The sequence below is a fragment of the Triturus cristatus genome, chromosome 10 (assembly GCF_964204655.1).
Source record: "Triturus cristatus chromosome 10, aTriCri1.1, whole genome shotgun sequence".
In the NCBI taxonomy this organism is placed as follows: domain Eukaryota; kingdom Metazoa; phylum Chordata; class Amphibia; order Caudata; family Salamandridae; genus Triturus; species Triturus cristatus.
In genome coordinates, this window is record NC_140593.1 from 1,020,602,147 (window position 1) to 1,020,614,597 (window position 12,451).

A 12,451-nucleotide genomic window follows, 5' to 3' on the forward strand; every position below is an offset into this window, starting at 1 on the left:
TCGAAATCTCGTGTTTCTACACTTCTACTTCTGAAAATGAAAGATTACTGGATTTATTAGACATTAAACATTTTTTATCTGTTTACATCGACAGATCCATTAAGTGCAGAAAATATGACTGTTTGTATGTCACATTTGGTTTACCAGCTGGAGGTAAGATGTCCAAAATAACTGAGTAGCGGGATTCATGAGACAATTTGTTCTGCTTATTCAAGTCAAGATTTACAACATCCAGGAGAAATTCAGCGATGCTACACTAGAAGAATGGCAGCCTCTTGAGTAAAATTACAAAGTGTCCCAATTGAGATTTGTAGAACTGGGCCTTTGGCATCTAAACATACCTTTATCGAGTACTATTGTTAGCAGCACCGTCTTTCAGAAAGAAAGAGGTTTGGTGTAGGGGTTTAACAATCAGCAAAAGAAAAATATTATTTATTCTTTTATGTACTACAGTTCTATTAAATCACAAGGTGAAGCAGTATACGACTATGTGTTCAGCAGTTTTAACCATGTGCAGATATAAATATATAGTATTTTGAAAATACAAAAGTCAAAGGCCTTCCCGCCTTTGGTATACCTCAAAGGTTATGACTGGTACAAGGACAAGGGACGTGGAGGGTAATCTTCATTACTTTTAATCCTACTTGTCCTGGTCATTACAATCCCACACACCCTCTCTAGATCGGGCCTTTTGCTGGGTTTGGTACTACAAGAAATGCTGAGGGGATTGCTAGTCTTTATAGATCCCAATTGTGGGTGGGTGCGGTTGGAGGTAGCATTTCCTGTTTTGTTTTTATGTCTCTGAGTTGGGATCAACATCAAAGATGAGGACTGTGATGAGTAGAACTAATGAGTATTGAAATTAACAAGCAGGTAATTGGCATTTTGGATACAGAGTGAGGGCACACTGCAGGCCAGGCTGGACCTTTGGCCTCGATGAACCTGCCCATATCACCCGGTTGGGCCCCCCATAGTTTGGTGAACCTAATCTGAGGCCCACAAGCAGTTTTGACTCCCCTCTGAAACAGCCCGCCCAAAATAGACGTAATGTGTTTTTTTTACGTAGCACAATGTCGACCTGAAGGTACTTATCTCGACATGAGTACCAGGTATACAGTACCAGTTGGACACAGTAGCGATGCCGGTGTCTCCATTTAAACACACAATTTTAAAATTTGATATTGGTCGTTAAACAGCGCCTGCCTCCTTAAATCCAATATAGTCGTTTCTCATGATTTTGGAAACGTTCCAAGCTTTGGCATAAATAACTAATTATGCAATTTCCTGCGATTTTTAAAAATGTATACAGAAAGTTATCATAGTTCTGCCCTCTGCCCTTTAAATTTCTATTGCGTCTTCCCGCACGCGCTGCATCCATCGTTCCTGGATTGCATAATTCAAACGGCACCCAACAGCCGTGCGCCGAGACCGAGTGGAGCGGACGCCGCGTCCTCGGCGCACCCCTTGCCTGTAGCAGCCTCTGCTGACCCGGAGACGCTCCAGCCGGCTCCCCGCCCCCGGTACCCGGATGTGGGAGGTAGCCAAGGGTACGTCATTGTTCGAAGACGGGGACGCATTGTAATGGGGTGAACTGAATGGGGGCAAATCCAGGTAATTTACCCATTTTGTTTCTTTTTGCTGTTAAAAACGTATCCCCTTTGCTCCGTTTAATTTCGAGTAGCGCAGCCACTTTGAGGACTTGGGTGGGGTAATCCCTCCCGATAGGGGAGTGTCTGTCTCCATTCACAGAAGCCTCGTGTGTATGTGTGTGCCGGCTTCTTTTGCCAGTGTATGCCGGCTTTGATAAGATGAGGATTTGCTATGCCGGGTGATATGTAGGTCAGTTCTATTCTTCCCGGAAGAGCGGCTGGCCCTTGCGATGCACTTGGCGCACCACACCGCGCTTCAGATTTATGCATGGGGCAGGAAGCTGTTCCCGTTCCGCGCCCCTGTGACCCGAGGTACGGCACGTGACGTCACAATGAACGGGCCGTGACTCTGCGTCACGCGAACGCACAGGCAGCGAAGCGTGCAAAGTCCCTTGACCACCGAAGTACACCTTTATGGCGCTGGGCGGCAGTTGAAATGGAGCACGACGACAAATTGTGTTACGTCAGTGCGTCGAGGAGTTTACGTATCCCGGCTGTCCGGACGTCTCGTTTCCGAGCCGTTATGTCGCCTAGATGTTATGACGTCACAGTCGGCCGTGGAATCCATGGTGCACGCGCGTTGTTGTTGCTTAGGGCGGCGGACATGGAGGGATAATGCTCGACTGCGGGCCTTAATCTGAATTTAGACCTCAGAGAAAAAGGTAGTGTTGGCACATGCCTATCCGCAGAGATTTAAAGGGTGGACAGTATACATCTTCAGCCATTATAGATGACGTCTCGAATCTTAGTATTGGTTTGACGTACTCCCCTCCCCCCCCCCCCCCCCCCCGCCTTTTGACAGCGACACGCCCATTTTCGTGTTCCCTCATTATGACCACGTCCGGGCTTATTGGACGGCCCGGGAGGTTGGAAATTGATATTGGGACAGTACGCTCAGGCAAGGGTGTCTTACTGTTTATTTTCAAATTATTGTACTCTTAAATATTGTGTTATCGTTTTGGATTTAGAAATATTTATAAAGCTGGGTCTGGGAGTGATAATAGATCTAAAATAATACAACACGTGCATTTTATTTGCCGATGTGGCGTAATCGCCCTCCTTCTTGACGCTTATTCTGTATGAACGTCCCAGGGCACATTGCAAGTATTCGAATGTAAACAAGGAAGTGTGTTATGCACACACACGCGTGTCTGCTGTTAGGCCTCTTTCACTATTTAAACCAACACACAACATAAAATCATCTGGTTTTGAGCCTTGATTTTAATTTGGGATCTTGTAGCCGATCATAACACGAGTAAGTAAGTACAATTTTATTGTATGATTAAATTAAAATCTTACAATTAGAACAATTTTTAATACACACCCAATAGAACATTTCAAATAAGTCTAAAATTCTTGATAATCTTAATCGGAATTTTTTTTCCAGATAATACCACAAAATTATTAATTCAATCCATCATTTTCAAGGCATATAGAAAAGACTTGATATAGATAAAATCAATAATAATGTCATTACTAATGGAGCAAATTTACTTATATAATACAGAATTCCTCCCTAGCTATCCATCATTTCCAGATTTACTAGACTCAATTCTCTGACATCCAATTTCTTTTTTGCAAGTTTCGAAAATTTGGTAAAATTAGCGTTCATTATAATGTCCGTTGGACTAAAACAAACTACCATAGCATGTCTACATGTGCGAACACCTTTTTTGATGATGAAGCTTTTCAGGATCATAACACGAAGAAGACGGTGCTTGGTTGTTGAATTAATTAACTGCGCTAAATTAGAAAAGTGCATGAACGATTTTTAACAACACTCTTTGTTTTAATATGTAAGGGTTGGTTTTTTTTTTTTTTTTTTTTTAATGCTGTGTTTTCGAAATACATTCACTTTACTAGATTATTTTTTTGCTTCTGATCCGCACTGCTCCTTGGTACTGTTTGTGATACTATAAAATGACCTAGGCGTCTGAAACGTAGGCACTCCTTACCCTCTGACTTACAATCTGATCTTTACACTTACGCGACCAAACTATGCACATTGTGAGACCCTACACGCCCCCACGCACTCGGGCATTCCCGCGAGAACAGAGTTCAGAATGGAGCCAAACCATTAAATGGTCTGAAACCTAAATTGAACTACTAACGTCATATAACGACTCTGTAAGATGATAAGTTATTTTTGTCACGTTTCATTGTTACACCATAGATTAAAGTACTGTATTTAAAGTAATGGTTTCCAAATCAAACTACATTATGGAGGGGAAGATCAGTGTCTCTGGTGCTTGGCATTGCTTTCTTTTGGCTTACCTGTCCCCATGAAACTAGAGTCAAGCCACAGACAGGCATTTTGACCAAACAAGTGTAAGGCCTTACTTGGGTTGCATTCCTTCAGTTTCCACTCCACATCTGCAATCCATGCACAGCCAGCCATGCTTAACACATACCAAGCCATAGTCCTCTTAGTTGACCTTTTACACACCCTTCACCATGCTCTGTGGCCCTCAAACACACTGCACCTAAGCAACGAGGCTTGGCATGTAGTCTGCTGAGCCATGCACACTTACATCCACACTGCATTTGCTGACTATTACACTGCACGCATTACTCTCACTTTGCTTAAACTCATTTTTGCTCAAATGGATCATAACATCTGTACCTGTAGCATGAGGATGTCTTCAGTCTGATCAAATTTGACAGGCCACTGTAGAGTTTGGAGGTTGGTATAATTTCGAACAATGGGCGTGGCCAACAGAACTGAAAAAAATACTTAAAGTAGTCAAACTAACGACTGCAAGAAAGTCATGTAGTAAAGTGAACACATAGTTGACATTCCAAATTTTAAGTTAATAAGTGTAAGGGCCTATATTTTTTAGACCATGGAGTACAATATTAACATACAAGAAAGGGGTAACTCGTGGTAAAGGGCTGTAGGAAAACAGTGCCTAACAAAAACAACTTATGAACTGTCACAAGTACTTGAAATAATAGCTCACTTACACATGCTCGATGAGGAGCCTTACACAACTTATATGACCCTGAAATTCATTAACAGATTAGTTAATCAGCTGAAGCAAAATGTGTATGACCGAGGGCAAAACTATTAAAGAGGATAAGTGCTTACAATGGCTTAGTTTAATATGGTCTGTACTGGATAAGAGTCGATGACAATTTGGTCTGTTAGTGCCCAAAGAACTGTGTCCAAGTTGTAGATTATGTGATGTTGCCTGAATAAAAGTAGATTGGCTACATTTCCTTCTCGGTCTGGTATTGTTAACTCCTCGTTAAGCATCCACAAGGTCTAGAGCAGGGATACTCATAGTACGGCCTGGGCCCTTGTGACCCTCCTGCCCTCCAAATGCGGCCCTCCTGATGTGTATATGTTCCCCACTGCTAAACAGCAGCACTGGACTACTGTGTACCTGACTGAGCACTAGCATCTGGAAAGCTGTTAAACTTGCAAGCATTTATTTACATGTTAACTGAAGTAAAGTAAAAGAAGCAAAGAAGGTTTTCTGTGTCACTTATCTTTAAGAACACCTACATATTTAAAGTTGTGCAAGAAACATGTAAAAGTATGATAGTCTTTTCAAAATTCAAAAAGGTGTATTTCATTAACATGCAGTCACATTTAATTTTAGTAGTTAAGATTATACTGTGACACGCTTATTAAAAGTGATAGTTTTCAAACTTAAACAAAATCATGAACTGGAGGGAAACGGAGGCTCTTAAAAGGTTGGACACGATCTCAAAACTGCAGGATTAATCCCTTAGGTCCCGGTACATAAGACACTCGGTTTCAAGATATTATAGCCAATTAGAATCAATAATGAGTCGTAGTGAAGACTCAAATTCTTTTTACTTTATTCTTCAAGAGCACCGATGAGTACTGACTTGAACACTATTGCTCATCTTTGCGGTTACCATGCCGTCAAATTGAAATTTTTGCCAAGTGTACAGAGCGTTATTTTTTAATCATCATGTGCAGTATAATGTGATTTTTCTAAATGTTTTCTGGATCAGTATTATACATTTATTGGAAGAAGAACTCATCAGTGCTGTTCTTTTATTCGTGTTATTAGATGTAGTGTATATAAATATCGATTGACCCTGAAAAAGTGACCTGTGTGTGTTGTGAAACACGTGTTGGCTCTTCTTGGCTATTCAATCTGTTGTAGAATAAAGTATAAAGAATTTGAATCCTCACCACAACTCATTAATTGATTCTAGATGACTATAATACTTCAAAATTGAGTCTCTTTTAAATAAAATCATGCCTCCCCCAGACCTGAAAACAATACTATTAGTGAGATATGACGTCAGTCATTTGTTGTGTACACCATCTGGGTGGCCTAGGTTGTTCTTATACATGAAACAACATTATCATATATTAAATCAAAAACAATAGAAGGTTTTGTATAATGCACTATACACACGAGAGGGGGAGAAGGAGCTGATAGAAGTCCAGTACCCACGCTCCTACAACATAATCAATAAATCTGAAATGTACTGTTCCTATAGAGAGAGAGAGAGAAGGAAAGCGAGGTTGGAATAAAATGGTCAAGGGGAATCTTTAAGTTTATTATTTAGTGCCCTCACACATCCAATTTTGTGGCATGCTTCGTTGTAGGGCCAGATTTTCGTCATGGCGGTGTTCCTGTACACAATGTGCACTGTTAGAGGGCTCTTTGTCAGAGATATTTTTAGTTTTTCTGAAACCATGATTTTCCCCGGTCATGAAACACCAGCGATCCAGCTGGACCGATGGACGTAAAACATTTCGACCCCATATGAAACACATTAAGGCTATGCTGGTTCATTGAGCTCTCATGATAGCACTTCCTCGATTGTTTTTATTGTGAGCAAGGAGGTTCACCAGGAAAACAAATCCAGTCTCGTACGTTGTGTAAAGAGATCCTTTTTTTTTATCAGTCTTCAAAATTCATTTTATAACAAGTGCAATCCAGCCAATGTGTTTCGTTCCCCCCCAAAAATAGAAGCACTCCTGGAACTTCGCCAGGGCTTTATATTTAAGTAGGCTAATAAGCCTCTAGTATCTTTAATAGTCCAGCAATATACGCTAGTATAAATGGGCATTCCCAAGCCCCATAACTGCCACCATGATAAGTGAGCTTTCTCGCGTGAGTCTGTGTCATGTTGCCACTGGGCAGCTGGGTACTTCCTGGAAAAGGCCTCTTGCAGCTTGTTGTCTCCATGTGGCCACACAGGAGACCATGGTCCCCCCCTGGAATATACCCAGGGTAGGGAACTAGAGGCTATGGGGTTTACCCTTGGGGTCTCAAGGGTAAACTGGCCTCCCAACACAGTGTATACACACACAATAAGATACCCAAGATTTTTTCAAATATTAATAATGCATCCCTCTCAACACTACTCAGTACGAGTATTGGAGATACACAAAAATGTGACAGATTGTCCTCACACACCACCAGGTGTCATGCTTCATCATAGGACTACCCACTCTCTCCAAAAACCCTGTTTGATGTGGAGTGGGCCTTCCCCTGGAGTCAGGCAGGAACTTCTAACTAAGAATGGACCCGTGATTAAAGTGTACTAAAAACCAATTTGGCTTCCTAAAAACGATTTATTCGCTAGACGTGACACTTGGTATTAAAATCAAATGTGGGGGGCAAGAGGTTTAGTACTCCACCACCACTATTACAGTTAACATGTTTGTGCCTAGTGGCTCAACTGAGTCCTCAGTACAAAACCACAGGAAGGTTACACATAAACTCAGTTGAGACCTGGATATCTTGTATTGTAGCACACAACAATGTCTCAACAGGTAATATTCATAGACGGTTATATACATGCATGGCAATTGCAGAAGTAAAGAAACAGGGAGACGTCAATGATTATTAGAGAGTTTTAAGGAGCGGTCTTTCAAGGAAAAAGGAACCAAAAACAATATCAGCACTATTTAGATTGATTGTAGGAGTAACCCTTAAGAGCTTGTGACCAATACTTCACGTGCAACTGTGTGAATGGCGCAAGTGACAAGTGAGGTAAAGGGAGACAGCGAAGAAACAGCGCAAATAAATAATTGGTATACAGACACTTTAATAACTACTGCTTTTCGGGAATTTCAAATACAGTTTCTTTTGGAAACTCAAAAGTCATTAATGAATTAAACCGCCATAAATGCACCAAAGAGTTGCGCTGAATGATCAGTGGCGTTTCGACCTGTGTTCAATTCAATTAATCTTCAGGGCCGGGTTACAACAATTTTTTGGTGCTGCACAAGGAGAAACACAAGGGGATAGAACAATAAGTGTTTTGATCCGGCATGGACATTCGCAAGGAACAGAGAGAAGATAAATTACCTGGAGTGCAGTGGGCTAAGTAATCTAAACGTTCCTCCAAGGTAATATGCCCGGGGTGAGAGAGCAATGAAACCTGATCAATAGGAAGTGGCCCAATTAATGAGTCGTGAGGATTCTGAAAAGAGGGGTAGAAAAGCTAAAGCACAAATGAGAGATGTAACGGGGAGGAAGGGGCATGGTAGTACGTGTACTTGGGAGTGAACCTGAATAAGCACTCAAGGGGCCATGTACTGGCAGGCACTAAATTGAGGTGAAGCAAAACTTTAGTTGGACTCCATTTAGCAGCAGACAACAATGTGGAGCTGTAAAACAATTGCACTGCGGGTAGTGTACCTTTTTTCAGAGCAGAGTCCCCAACCTGTCGGGGGTAATAGCCCTAAGTAAAAAAATTGACTCACCCATTTGGAAAGTAGGGTCGGGCGTGCGCTTGCAGGCGTCCACGGTCCGATTCGTCCTCAGGCGAGGGGGAAAATGTCTTCTGGACTGATCCGACATAGACGAGTGTACGTCCGGTAGCGAAAATGAAAACCATAAGCAGAGAGCGCTGGGGCATCAATAAAAAAACGTGGGGGAGAAGGAGGAAACGCGATCGGTGTTGTGTACCAGGGGCCAGGCTCACCTATAATTGAGAAAGGGCCACGTCCAGAGAAGTGGAAGAGGTACGCAGCATTCGAGAAGCGACCTCTGGAAGACCCACCGTCGGCGTGAGGCCTAGTGGGGGCATGAACAAAAAAACAGAAGGGTTAAAGAAGCCGAATATGAAAAACACTAGAGATGACAGAGAGGGTGAAGAGTGGAGTCGATTAATAACTGCTAGCCCCATTTGAAATTCACCTCTGCTTCCATGAAAAATGACCTTCCTTTGCTAGATCTAACCCTCCATGTAGAGGATAAAAAGATCGGCTACACACTATTCCTCAAACCTACTCAGCGGATAACGCTCCTCTTATACTCCAGTTACTAACCACGTGGGCTTCAGGATGGTCTTCCATTTGTCCAGTTCCTCCGGATTCGGAGGAACTGGAAATGGAAAAAAAAGTTTTTTTCTGGGAGGCAGCGATTCTATCGGAGAAACTTACCTCACGCGGCTACCCCACCGCTGAGTCACATAGGCGTGTAAACGCGCTTCGTACTGTCATAGGGATATTCTACTTACATCTAAACAGAAACAAGAGCACTAAGCAATACAGAGCAATAAAGTAAACCAAATCATCAAGAAAATTTGGGATGTCTTAAGGACTCATTCATCTTTCCAATACCCCCCCTCCCCTATTTTCCTACAAACCTGGTAGACCATTTGGTATATGCCATCACATGGTCTGACAAGACCGACTCTATCACAGCAGCATGGGGGCTCCTGCATATACATGGTCATTTGCGATGCCAAAACTGTGTAGCTTGCCCTTTCACATTTAACACAAAATAATTTAAGGTGGACAATCACACATACCAGCTAAAACAATTAACCAACTGATGCTCAATGAATGTCATTTATGTGATATGGTGTCCGTTTGACCTATTATATATTGGCCAGACTACACAGATGGTAGAACAACGCATCATCCAACACATGAGCCGTGTACGTTGCAGAGTGGAAAGTGCCCTCTTTGACTCCCATTACACTGAGAAAAATCACTCTGAAACAGACATGGTGTGGCAAGTTATTGACCAACCGACACTGCCCCAATGGGGCGGCAATTTACAACAACTCCTGAAATTATGTGAATGTAGATGGATAACACGCCGTGAGTCTGTCAACAGTGGATTGAATACCCTCGGTGAAGGGAATAGTACCATTATCCTCTGAGCACCTATCTCTGCCAAAGCCTTTCCCTTGATGCAATTTCAAATAATTTCCTTTGTTTCCCTCACCACCCTGATCAGATACTGTAGCTAACTAAAGAGCTGATGTGATTTTTGGCCACTTGCTAATAGAGTTTACTCTTTTCTCCCTCCCCACCCCCCCTTTTTCACCATTTATATTGCAGGGCCATCCCGTAGAATTGTACCTTAGTCCCTAGTAGACGTAAGTTCAGTATGCCACTTGTAATAAGAGTGATGTTGGATGAATTAAAAAAACAAAAACAAATCTTTGTAAATGAATATGATACTACTTTAGGTTTGCAACCTTACCAGCCACCTAACAGATCGAAAATTCTGCCCTTTATCATCTACAAGGCAGTGGGCCAGTATGGCCCCATATTGATTAAATAAAATAACACCACCATCCAGTAGCTTGATATTCTAATTTATATGAAGTCAATAATGTGTATATGGTATATGCACGAGCCCGTAGAATGAAAGAGCATGGTCGCAGCATTACATTTTGTATGTGCAATCTCATGCTGTGTGACTCGAGATCCTGTACAGTTCCGGACATCAGCCGCCATCTCGTGACACATGCAGGACTACAATCCCCATGAGCCTGCCGCTCGAAAGTGCTCAGGGGTAGACGTTGCAGAATGACGCGAGAACTAGGCATGCTAGCAATGGAGGACACACTGGCTCTAGAATTTCGGGCTCCTCCCGCCGCAGGTAATTTACCTATTTCCGGCGAAACAATGCCAGCTTAAAAGCGTGCCCATCTCCCCATTCAACACACAGCGGGAGGAAGGAGTAGATGCATTTAGACTGATCGCAAGGGACACACCTTGATGAAGTAAGAGATTTAAGGATTAGAGGGATGTGATATCCCTGGATATGTGTGATTGTGAATGAATGCACATGCTATATGCAATAATTCGGAACCTCCTCCCCCCCATTTATTATGCTTTAGAGTGTGACTTCAGGGGGTCCCTGTGCCCTTCGTCCATGGGGCGTAGAAGACCCAATATTGTGGTAAGATTGTGAGCTGGTCTCACAACTGGGAAAGGAAAATTCTTTTTTTTACCTCATGTGTGAAGTGCCACAAACCTCGAAGCAAGAACATTTTGCAGGTTTACAATTGTACATGCGTTATAATGTATCGCCTATCTACATTGTATGGAATCTTAAGAGTATCTTTGTTTATTCACAGGTATTAAAGAGCCAGACTAGTTAAGAGATAGTCATAGGTCACTCTTTGTTAGAGGCAATTCCGAATGCAAGGTTGCCTCACTAGGATCCCGTCTGCCCGTCCTGAAGAATGCTGCAGACTCAGTTGAGCCACCAGGCACAAAACATGCGATGGTAGTAATGGTGGTGGGGTACTAAATCCCATTGTCCCCACATTTGATTTTAATACCAAGTGTCCTCTCTAGCGAATAAATCGTTTTTAGGATACCACATTGGTTTTTAATACACTTTAGTCACGGGTCCATTCTTAGTTAGAACAGCCTCCCTGACTCCAGGTGAAGGGCCGCTCTCTATCAAACCGGGTTTTGGAAGAGAATGGGTTCTTCAATGATGAAGCATGACACCTGGTGGTGTGTGAGGACAACCTATCACGTTTTTGTGTATGTCCAAAACTCATACTAAGTAGAGTTGGGAGGCAAGCATTATTAATATTTAAAAAAAATCTCAGGTAGCTTATTGTGTGTGCACACAAAAGACCAGCCAAATGGCCCTTGAGTCCACTTCTTTGTCATGGGCATAAGAGGAAGCCGGCCCAGTTGTTTTATGCTCCTCTCAGGTTACAGACGGCAGGTCCAGACCTCTTGATCGTGCAGCCGATCCAGAAAGTATTATGAAGTGGTTGCCTGCCACTAGCTAGTGGGTGGGAGTGACTCCTGGGCAAGCCCTAACCAAATGCAGTAAACGTTCCGAGGCCAACCCTCTCCAAATACAGTACTAAAATTCAGTTTGAGGCAGGCACTATGCCCACAACACACCATAGACAGAAGTGTGGTAGTAGAAAAGCAGAGCCCTTCAGCAACCACACGGGGAAGCCAAAAGAATTATCTTGGCATCCTGTTCTTTCCCTTTCAAGTGCTCCCCCATATGTTACATGTGGTTTAACAGACCTGCAAAGCAGGATTTTACACTGTGCGGTCACAGGAGGCCCACAGCCACCCCCTGCATATATTGTTAATCTTAGAAGAGTCTTCTCTCCTTATTCAGGTCAGACTTTTATTGGCTCCTTGAAGCATTTCAGACCTTTTTCAGATCTATTTCACACCTGTTCAAGGCTGAGTACTGCCCGGGAACTGACAGGGGCTTCTGCTAAGTCTTCTCTGCTTATTCAGGTCAGACTTTTATTTGCTCCTTGAGGCATTTCAGACCTTTTTCAGATCTGTTTCACACCTGTTCAAGGCTGAGTACAGCCCGAGAACTGACAGGGGCTTATGCTAATTACTCTTTTGATGATTCAGGCATGTAAATGGTAGCTATATAAAAATAACTTTTCCTTAATCTTTATTAAATATCTGACTTCACCATTGAATTGTATTTGTATTGGCTATTATAGTTGTTTTACCATTTTTCCAGCTGGTTCCATTCCCGAGATACAGTATTCGTATTTTAATCTGTACTCTGGTTTTCTACGTAGCACAGCTAGACTTGCCACTGTGAAAATAC

At 42.5% G+C, this 12,451-nt stretch overlaps 1 protein-coding gene across 2 annotated transcripts in view; it reads left to right on the top strand.

Moving 5' to 3' along the window:
- The first annotated feature begins 1,490 nt into the window (after window positions 1–1,490).
- USP42 (ubiquitin specific peptidase 42) overlaps window positions 1,491–12,451 on the top strand; it is a 521,578-nt gene continuing 510,617 nt past the window's right edge. The window contains exon 1 of one of the 2 annotated variants that reach the window (XM_085629020.1): window positions 1,491–1,611. The gene's annotated coding sequence lies outside the window, so the exon portion shown is untranslated. Of the gene's footprint in view, window positions 1,612–1,978; window positions 2,312–12,451 lie in introns of those variants that run through there. The other variant, XM_085629022.1, reaches the window with a different exon arrangement.